The following is a 12,048-nucleotide window of genomic DNA, read 5'->3' on the forward strand; positions in this document are numbered from 1 at the left end:
GTCCAAAATGAAAAATGTCCAAAATGTCCATACTGGATGGGCACTGATGGAAGGTGCTCCCTACCCAACCGTGGACCCCTTGCACCCCCCTAAAGGCATTTAAAACCATTCTAAAAAATGTATCCTGGTAACCCATTTCGAGTCACCATGTGCACGGATGCGCATTTGCAATATGTTTCAATGGATCTCAACATCACGAATTTGGCATGCTCAAAAACACTGCAGAAATGCAAAATTGACTGTCCCGATGAACTGGGGATGGCCGTGCAGTGACTGTGGTTCCTCTCCATGGCTTGATGGTGACATGAGAGAAGTGGGACTGTTGTTTTTTAGCGATTTTTTTGAAAAATGTCCAAAATGACAAGGGGCGCCCCATATTGGATGGGCATTGATGGAAGGTGCTCCCTACCCAACCGTGGACCCCGTGCACCCCCCTAAAGGCAATTAAAACCCTTCTAAAAAATGTATCCTGGTAAACCATTTCGGGTCACCATGTGCACGGATGCGCATTTGCAAAATGTTTCAATGGGCCTCAACATCACGAATTTGGCATGCTCAAAAACCCTGCAGAAATGCATAATTGACTGTCCCAATGAACTGGGGATGGCCGTGCAGTGACTGTGGTTCCTCTCTATCGCTCATTGTGTTGATTTCATCATGTCAACTTTGGTGATATTTTTTGCTGTTGAATCATATTGCAAATGCGCGTTACGTTTGCAATATTGCGCGTTACGTTTGCAATATGATTCAATGGGCATTTAGCATCACGAATTTAGGCATGCTCAAAAATACTGCAGAAATGCATAATTGACTGGCCCGATGAACTCGGGATGGCCGGGCAGTGACTGTGGTTCCTCTCCATTGCTCGTCACCCAGCAGTCAGCGTCCATCAGTCAATTAGATGTCATTCTGACACCAAACTGATACCATCTGACACCAAATCCACTTTTTCCAACTCGTATAGAAGCCAACTATCACATATGTCAGAGAAGGCCCATAATTCACAGTGCTTTCAATTTTAACCATAAAAAAACATAAAACACATAGTTACGTTATAGCTGCGGGTCCAGCTCTGACAATATGTGTAGACCTATGTGAGGCGACCCCGAATCCCAAGTTTCGGCTCGATAGGTCATTCGGTGCCCGAGCAATGGCCTTAATTGGTGCTGAAAATCCACTTTTTCAGGGCGTTACTACGGGGTCCCTGAATGAGCTATCGGACAGAGACATTGGGGTCCATCTCTATGGGCCGAGGCGGTTTCAATGCACCTAGTCTTGCGACTCTGGGACATTTCTACATGTCGCCATGTCCGTGATATTCAAAATGAATTGAACATATTGCAAATGCACGAGGCGGTTTCTCGGTCTGAGAACCATCTAGAGCCACATAAATCACCGTGCACTATTGACTTGAGCTCTAGAACAGGTTTCAAACATTTCGGAGCTCTAGGTCTGACCGTTCTTGAATCGTTTGAACGAAAATAACTATTGAAGGCGGTATAAGCCTCTAAGCCCCACACTATGTCCCTATGGCCAAATTGTGTGTGTGTGTTTTAGTTTTTTTTGCAAAAAGAATAGACACACGTTGTCTTTGGGGTAGGCATAGACAGAATCCTGAATATGAAGTCTCTACCTTAAGAATTGACTGAATGACAGATGGTTGAGTTGCGTGATTTTCACAATGTGCAGGTTAAATGACAATAGCTCTTGGCTGTTTTTAACAACTTCCGGTTGTCACAGGAATCTCTTACTCAACCCACGTTGTCTTTGGGGTAGACATAAACAGAATCCTGAATATGAAGTCTCTACCTTAAGAATTGACTGAATGACAGATGGTTGAGTTGCGTGATTTTCACTATGTGCGTTTTATATGACAATAGCTCTAGGCTGTTTTTAACAACTTCCGGTTGCTCCAGGAACCTTAGAATCGACACAGGTAGACCTCACAGTAGCCTGATGGATTGTTATAGAAAACAGGTTCATAAGGCATTCATAACCCACATAGACTTCAGGTTGAATTTAGGAGAATTGTCAATGTATTCCTATGGGGAGAGAAGTCATTGCACATTGTTTGATCTAAACACCTTTTTACTGTGAAGGGTTAATGCCACAGGGTCAAGGTTAGGCTTGCACAGATCGGGAGGACCTCAGGAACGCTCCTGAGGTTGAATTGTGCTTCTAACCCTAACGGTTCTCTCACTGTCACCCAAAAGCACTTGACATATTGGTGCAGGCATCATTTTGGGCCTAGTTTTCTCACGGTCACTGCGCTCAGACCGAGCGAGCTACGGTCAAGCGGGGCGTCTCATTGAACTCGGCACAGCCTAGAGATAATAGTAATGCCATTGCAGGCTCTTTGTGTCTTTAAGCACCGCACTGTGTCACTCCGTCCTTGCTGTGTGTGTGTGTGAGAGAGCTTTTCTTTGACATCTGATGGGATATATGACTGAATTACAGTTCATGAGGGTTGCCTAGTCACATATGAAGTTGTGGAAAGATCTGACCTTTTTAACCCTTCAAAACAGCCCCTATGACACCATTTTCAGGCACTTCTGGTTGACACAGGAATCTGAACGTTAGGCTCTTATAGAATATTGAGTTTTAGGTCTTTATGTTAAGAACTGACTTATTTACAGAGGGTTGAACAAGTGTGTGTTGTTTCAGAAAATCACAGAAATCTCGCAGAGCTCCGAAACCCACCTTAAAGGACTCATCTGAACACGCTGCAACTGGATATGTAACTTTTTTGAAAAAAAAACCTCCTATTGTTGAATATCACCAATGTGTCATTGTACAATTTCTCTGAAATGAACATTGGTAAATGCATGGTTCCTTTTTTCCTGACACCGTAGGCTCATGTAGTTTGATGTGAAGCGGTCAAATCAGCACTCTATTTTCCTGTTTGACTTTCAATCCCAGAAAAATAGCCTTAACCTCTTGGGGCTAGGTGGGACGCTAGCGTGCCACCTGTGGTGCACTCCATCAACAGCAGGTGCATTTCAAGAGCGGCAAATTTGAATCCAAATAAATGTCAAAATTCAAATTTTTCAAAAATACAACTATGTTACACCATTTGAAAGATAAACATCTCCTTAATCTAACCACGTTTTACGATTTCAAAAAGGTTTTACGGCGAAAGCATAAATTTAGAGTATGTTAGGACAGTACATTTACAAGAGTTGTGTGTAATGTTTTGTCAAGTCAAAGACAGGGTCACCAAAACCATAAAACCAGCTAAAATGATACACTAACCTTTTACAATCTCCATCAGATGACACTCCTAGGACATTATGTTAGACAATGCATGCATTTTTAGTTCTATCAAGTTCATATTTATATACAAAAACAGCGTTTTACTATGGCATTGATGTTGAGGAAATCGTTTCCCTCCAATAACCGGCAGTCAAGTCAGCGTCAGAAATTAAATAATTAAAATTAGAAAACATTGGTAAAATATTATATTGTCATTTAAAGAATTATAGATTTACATCTTTTGAACGCAATCAACTTGCCAGATTTAAAAATAACCTTACTGGGAAATCACACTTTGCAATAATCTGAGCACTGTGCCCAGAAAAATACGCGTTGCGATACAGACTAGACGTCATGTTGGGGAGATCTAAAATCGAAAATACTATGTAAATAATCCATTACCTTTGATTCTCTTCATCAGATGTCACTTCCAGGTATCACAGGTCCATAACGAATGTAGTTTTGTTCAAAAAAGCTCATCATTTATGTCCAAAAATCTCCGTCTCGTTAGCACATGATGTAAGCCAGCCGGACTTCTCGTCATGAACGAGGGGAAAAAATATATTTCCGTTCGTTCAAACATGTCAAACGTTGTATAGCATAAATCATTAGGGCCTTTTTTAACCAGAACATGAATAATATTCAAGGTGGACGAATGCATAGCCTTTTATAACGTATTGGAACGAGGGTACCCAACATGAAGTAGCGCGCCAGGTGTCTAATGGGACATCACCGTTCCATGGCTCTTGTTCGGTCAGATCTCCCTCCAGAAGACTCAAAACACTTTGTAAAGGCTGGTGACATCTAGTGGAAGCAATAGGAAGTGCCAAAATATTCCTAAACCCCTGTGTTTTTCAATGGGAGAGGTTTAAAGTCAATACAACACATCAGGTATCCACTTCCTGTCAGAAAATGTCTCAGGGTTTTGCCTGCCAAATGAGTTCTGTTATACTCACAGACACCATTCAAACAGTTTTGGAAACTTTAGAGTGTTTTCTATCCATATATAATAAGTATATGCATATTCTAGTTACTGGGTAGGATTAGTAACCAGATTAAATCGGGTACATTTTTTTTATCCAGACGTGCAAATGCTGCCCCCTAGACCCAACAGGTTAACTCGAAAAGCGTCGAGGCCTCGACTCCATCCTGTTCGGGGCCAACTGCCCATAATGCCAAACCCACGCAGACCGAGTTTCGTCTTCGAATTCTTTTCCATTTAGGAGAAAAAGCCGTGTCGTGATTGGTGATATATGTTACATTTGCAATATGATTCCGTTCGTCCTCCCGTGGAATAATCCGGGACTGCAAAGAAATGACCAAATTTTGAAAATTTTATTTAACGGAAACGGAAGGTTCGAGAGACTCCGTTCGATGACTTCCTGGAAGATCCGGCCCCTGTGAGCGGCCCGACGCCGTCCGCGGATTTATCGGACGTAGTCGGACGTCTAGTAAGGGAGCGTACATTTGCAACATGCACTTTCTCACTAACCACACAGCTGGCGCATGAGAGTTCCAGGTCCAGAATGTAATTAGTTCAGCATGACCGGAGTCACTGTTTTTGTGTCAAGAAAATGAAGAAAAAAAAAATCTGCGCTTTTTTGTGAAAATGGTTCTAAAATGTTTTTTTTAGGCCTGTCCAGAATGTCGCTAGTTCGGCATGACGGGAGTCATCGTTTTTAGGGACAAAAATAGAAATCTGCAATTTTTTGTGAAAATGGTTTTAAAATGTTTTTTTTTTAGGCCTGTCCAGAATGTCGCCAGTTCGGCATGACCGGGGTCACTGTTTTTGTGTCACGAAAATGAAAAAAAAAAAAACAGCAATTTTTTGTGAAAATGGTTTTAAGTAACTGTAAGGGGTCAGACTTGACCCCGTCGACCATGACGGCCTGAGTTCTATCTTTAAGATAGTCATAAAACCATTGGCAGGCATCAGTGCCCACTCCTATAGATGACAGCATACTCAAAAGGATAGTATGGTCTACAGTGTCAAAAGCTTTTGACAAATCTACAAACAACGCAGCACAGTGCTTTCTATCATCTAAGGCATTTGCAATATCATTTACAACAAGCATAGTGGCCGATGGGGTACTGTGTTTAGATCTAAAACCAGATTGATTGGTGCTAAGAATACTGTTAGCAGAAAGAAAAGACTCTAACTGTTTGTTGACTATAAATTCTAGGATCTTTGCCAGACAAGGGAGCCTAGAGATGGGTCGATAGTTAACCAAATCACTACCGTCACCTCCCTTATGTAACGGCAGAACAAAAGCTGCTTTCCACACCTTAGGGATATTTCCTGTGCTTAATGTTAGATTAAAAATGTGTGTCACTGAACCAGCAATTATAGGTGCAGCACACTTAAGTAAGAACGGGTCTAAATTGTCAAGGATTTCTTAGTATCAATGGCACACAGGGCAGCTAGAACCTCTGCTTCGGTTATTTTCTGGAAACTAAAAACAGGGTTACCATTTTTCAGAATAACGGTTGAAAAGCAAGACGAAAAATCAACTAACTGGCCAGTACCACAATGGCCACTTTTCCTTTCAAATAAAACGACCAAGCCACATGACAGGATACCATCACAACCCCAAACCCAACCCTACGCATACAGACAGCCTGGCCTATACGAACCCCCAAATGAGGAGACAACCCACCACATGGAGGTGGTGGAGAAGGCACTTAAAAATCATGCATTCCCTACTGGTATGATGAGACAGGTTCATCGTGTCACCAACTTTATTAAACCATCTTCACCCACAGACTACACCACAATAAAATTATCACAGAACACACACCAGTGGATGCAAAACAACATGTACATACTACAGACACATTACCAGTCAGTCACCCACACCATTACACAACAAATAAACACACCCAACACTTTGGCACTGACAATCGCAATAGGCTGGGCACATAAGAGGTACAAACAAACTGACACCCACCACCATCACTAGAGTGGAAACCACCTTGGAACTCCCTCAGGCCTCTTCCTCTCCCCAACTAACAACTATACGGACAAACACAATACGAGACCAACCACATACACTTCCAGCAATAGAACACACCCCACTACAAATTTCCCCACCAACGATACCAACTCCAACCCCAGTGCCCCCTCTCTCCTCAACAGAGGAATTTCCACCTTTATCAAAGCCTCGCCCCCTGCCAAAAAGACAACCATCATACCTACGGACACTATCACTGGGAAAACAACCGACCCTGAGTGAAACCTATAACCTTTGCATACAGACTCTTTCAAAAACACATCTCCACTCCCTACCCTTAACATCCACTTTCACTGATTATTCCCTTTCCAATCAAAAAGGAGAGGTAAGAATAGCAACCCCTACAACTGAAGAGGAGAAATGGAAAAGTCCAGTGGGTCCCCCTACTCCCAAAGCAGCCACTCCTATCATAGCCCAGGTTCACTACACAGTCAACAGTCAAACAGAAACTAGTACACCTACAGTCACACCCATTAAACAAAACACTAACTGCAAAAGAGTACAGGGTAATGTATCAATACTATTAAGAGACATAATTACATCTGCTCCTCTTTCACCCATAGAAGGCGCCAGGCAAGGAAAGGGCAATTCAAGGGGAGTATGATGATGATTAACCTCTTTGGGCTAGGTGGCACCAAATCGTCCCACCTACGTAACAGCCAGTTGAATCCTGTGGCGCGATTTTCAAATACCTTAGAAATGCTATAACTTCAATTTCTCAAACATATGACTATTTTACAGCTATTTAAAGACAAGACTGTCGTTAATCTAACCACACTGTCCGATTTCAAAAAGGCTTTACAACAAAAGCAAAACATTAGATTATGTCAGCAGAGTACCCAGCCAGAAATAATCAGACACCCATTTTTCAAGCTAGCATATAATGTCACATAAACCCAAACCACAGCTAAATGCAGCACTAACCTTTGATGATCTTCATCAGATGACAACCCTAGGACATTATGTTATACAATACATGCATGTTTTGCTCAATCAAGTTCATATTTATATCAAAAAACAGCTTTTTACATTAGCATGTGACGTTCAGAACTAGCATACCCCCCGCAAACTTCTGGGGAATTTACTAACAATTTACTAAATTACTCACGATAAACGTTCACAAAAAGAATAACAATTATTTTAAGAATTATAGATACAGAACTCCTCTATACACTCGATATGTTCGATTTTAAAATAGCTTTTTGGTGAAAGCACATTTTGCAATATTCTAAGTACATAGCCCAGCCATCACGGGCTAGCTATTTAGACACCCAGCAAGTTTAGCCTTCACCAAAATCAGATTTACTATAACAAAAATGTTATTACCTTTGGTGTTCTTCGTCAGAATGCACTCCCAGGTCTGCTACTTCAATAACAAATGTTGGTTTGGTCCAAAATAATCCATCGTTATATCCAAACAGCGGCGTTTTGTTCGTGCTTTCTAGACACTATCCGAAATGGTAAATCAGGGCTACGAGCATGGCGCATTTCGTGACAAAAAATGTCTAAATAATCCATTACCGTACTTCGAAGCATGTCAACCGCTGTTTAAAATCAATTTTTATGCCATTTTTCTCATAAAAAAGCGATAATATTCCGACCCGGAATCTGCGTTTAGGTAAACAGACGAAAGAAAATAAAGCATTCGGTCGACTCGGGCACGCGCCTAAGCCCATAGTACTCTGATCGGCCACTTGCCAAACGCGATAAAGTGTTTCAGCCAGAGCCTGCCTCGATATCGTTCAGCTTTTTCCCGGGCTCTGAGAGCCTATGGGAGCCGTAGGAAGTGTCACGTTATTGCAAAGATCCTCAGTCTTCAATAAAAAGAGCCAAGATGAAACACAACTTGTCAGACAGGCCACTTCCTGCATGGAATCTTCTCAGGTTTTGGCCTGCCATATCATTTCTGTTATACTCACAGACACCATTCAAACAGTTTTAGAAACTTTAGGGTGTTTTCTATCCAAAGCCAATAATTATATGCATATTCTAGTTACTGGGCAGGAGTAGTAACCAGATTAAATCGGGTACGTTTTTTATCCGGCCGTGTCAATACTGCCCCCTAGCCCTAACAGGTTAAATCGGGTATGTTTTTTTTATCTGGCCGTGTAAATACTGCCCCCTATCCCCAACAGGTTAATCGTATCGCATATCAAGCATGACTGAGTACAAAATTCACCAAATTTAAATTAAAAACGTTACTTTTCCCATTTAAACCAAAACGAAACAACCTCCTCCACTCAACACCATTAAAATACATTTTCTATAAACCATTTTAACTTTTAAATCTGACAAAACATGTTTCTCCCCATTACTTTCATAATATAAAACCGGTAAACCCCTAGCTCTCTCAACCACCTCTGTATTTATTAAAAGCACCCATTCCTCAGGAATACACCCTAAAATTCTCTTATACCTATTTTCTACTGTAGTTTTGCTTATTTAATCATCCACTTCAATAACATTGTCATAAATAGCTTGTACAGGAAGAAACCCCGGAATGACCTCATAAAATGTCCCCAATCTGTCTCATTCCAGCCCTCATAAAATATTTACAAAACAACATCTTATTATTATACTGTATCTTTGGATTTAAAAAAATTGGCTGATTTAAAATATTTTCTAAAATGGTACAGTCATAATAAATATTTGGTAAAAACTCCCCCCAAGCCTCAAACACTTCTCTATAAAACAAAGGTATATTACCTAACATTTCCATTTTCATACACATCAATAAACCATTGTCCCCCATCCTCCCAACCTCCTGCAAATACTCCTTAAAAAATATTTTCCATCCATAATCTAATTCACCATATAAATATTTCCGTACCATTTTGACTCTAATTGCTGTTTTCCTCACATTTAAATCCACCAACTTCAAACCCCCCTCCTCATAACCGGCAATCAAAGTTTTAAAAGAAATTTTCGCACCTTTCCCATCCCATAAAAAATCAACTAAAATCTTATTCATTTCAGATAAAACCCATTCTGGTATGTCTAAAACATTCATGACATGAATAAAAATTGACATCAGCAAGGAATTTACTACAATTACTTTCCCTTTTAATTTCAAAGCCCTCCCCCTCCACATATTTACCACCTTCCTAACTTTGTTTATAACTCCACTCCATGTCAGATCCCTAGCTTCCTGTACCTTCACCCCTAAAAACACACCTAAAAATAATAATTTACCACCTTAAAAGGAAAAGTCCCCTCATTAATCTTCCCAACATACATTATTACTGACTTCTCCATATTAACTTTTGCTCCTGAGGCTTGCTCATATACTTTAAAACCCTCCATCACCCTTTTAACATTTCCCTCATCTCTAACTGTTATTGTGGTATCGTCTGCGTATTGATGAATTAAACTAAAACCTCCTTGCGGAGTCTCTACACAATTTATAAAATGATATTTTTTAAGGTATGCCGCTAAGGGTTCTACCGATAAAACAAACAATAACGCTGATAAAGGGCACCCCTGTCTCACTGATCTCTCAAGAATAAAATAATCTGTTAAAACCCCATTACATTTTACCCTACTTTTTGCCTTTCAATATAATAATTTTATCCATCCTATTATTCTATTACCAAACCCATATTTTTCCAGTACCCTAAACATAAAATCATGTTCCACCCTGTCAAAAGCTTTATTAAAATCTATACTTAAAACAATTCCCCCTATCTTATCGCTATTCATTTTATTTATCACATCTCTAAGTGTAGTAATGGTATCAGCTATATCTCTTCCAGGCACACTATAATTTTGTGTAGGTGCTATAATATCATTTAAAACCATCTTCATCCTATTTGCCAGTATCTTAGCTAAAATCTTATAATCTGTGTTTAATAAACTAATTGGCCTATAATTTTCCAGTTTCAATTTGCTCCCCTTATTTTTATATAAAATCGATATCAGCCCTGTCACCATGGAGTCTGAAACAGTATTATTATCTTCCATATATTGATACACTTCCAATAAAATAGGAGCTAAAAAACGTTCATATATTTTATAAAACTCTGCAATTAGTCCATCTACTCCGGGACTTTTATTTATTTGTAAACCCTTAATTGCATCTTTCACTTCATCCACTGTTATCTTCCTATCACATATTTACTTATCCTCAACACCAATTTGCACATCCACACTACCTAAAATCTCCTTTACACACCCCTCATCCATTACATTTACATTTAAGTCATTTAGCAGACGCTCTTATCCAGAGTGACTTACAAATTGGTGCATTCACCTTATGATATCCAGTGGAACAACCACTTTACAATAGTGCATCTAAATCTTTTAAGGGGGGGGGGGGGTTAGAAGGATTACTTTATCCTATCCTAGGTATTCCTTAAAGAGGTGGGGTTTCAGGTGTCTCCGGAAGGTGGGGATTGACTCCGCTCTCCTGGCGTCGTGAGGGAGCTTGTTCCACCATTGGGTTGCCAGAGCAGCGAACAGTTTTGACTGGGCTGAGCGGGAACTGTGCTTCCTCAGAGGTAGGGGGGCCAGCAGGCCAGAGGTGGATGAACGCAGTGACCTTGTTTGAGTGTAGGGCCTGATCAGAGCCTGAAGGTATGGAGGTGCCGTTCCCTTCACAGCTCCGTAGGCAATCACCATGGTCTTGTAGCGGATGCGAGCTTCAACTGGAAGCCAGTGGAGAGAGCGGAGGAGCGGGGTGACGTGAGAGAACTTGGGAAGGTTGAACACCAGATGGGCTGCGGCATTCTGGATGAGTTGTAGGGGTTTAACCTGTTAGGGCTAGGGGGCAGTATTGACACGGCTGGATAAAAAACATACCCGATTTAATCTGGTTACCACTCCTACCCAGTAACTAGAATATGCATATACTTATTACATATGGATAGAAAACACCCTAAAGTTTCTAAAACTGTTTGAATGGTGTCTGTGAGTATAACAGAACTCAAATGGCAGGTCAAAACCTGAGAGATTCCTTTACAGGAAGTGGCCTGTCTGACCATTTCTTGAACTTCTTTTCCATCTCTATCTTTTACTAAGGATCTCTGCTCTAACGTGACACTTCCCACGTCGTCCATAGGCGCTTAGAGCCCGGGAAAAAACAGAATGTCGTCATTCCAGCCCCAGGCTGAAACACATTATCGCCTTTCTCAAGTGGCCGATCAAGGGACTCTGGGCTTATGCGCGTGACCCGACCGCCCCCGCCTTTGTGAGTTTTTCCTCTGTTTGCCGAAAAGGAGATTCCCTGTCGGAATATTATCGCTTTTCTACGAGAAAAATGGCGTAAAAATTGATTTTAAACAGCGGTTGACATGCTTCGAAGTACGGTAATGGAATATTTAGAATTTTATTGTCACGAATTGCGCCATGCGCGCGACACTTCTTTACCATTTCGGATAGTGTCTGGAACGCACGAACAAAATGCCGCTATTCGGATATAACGATGGATTATTTTGGACCAAACCAACATTTGTTATTGAAGTAGCAGTCCTGGGTGTGCATTCTGACGAAGACAACAAAAGGTAATCAAACTTTTATAATAGTAAATATGATTATGGTGAGTGCTAAACTTGCCGGGTGTCTAAATAGCGAGCCCGTGATGCCTGGGCTATGTACTTAGAATATTGCAAAATGTGCTTTCACCAAAAAGCTATTTTAAAGTCGGACATATCGAGTGCATAATTTCATTATCCTCTACCTGTTATCCAGTTTCTTTCCTCTTCCACCCTTTCTCTCCCCCCCTCCCGCTGCTTTCCTCTTCCTGTATCCTCCTCTCATTCTTTCAATCTTTTCCCCATCATCCGTGTCC

This window comes from Salmo salar, chromosome 14, assembly GCF_965601325.2.
Source record: "Salmo salar chromosome 14, fSalSal1, whole genome shotgun sequence".
Lineage (NCBI taxonomy): Eukaryota > Metazoa > Chordata > Actinopteri > Salmoniformes > Salmonidae > Salmo > Salmo salar.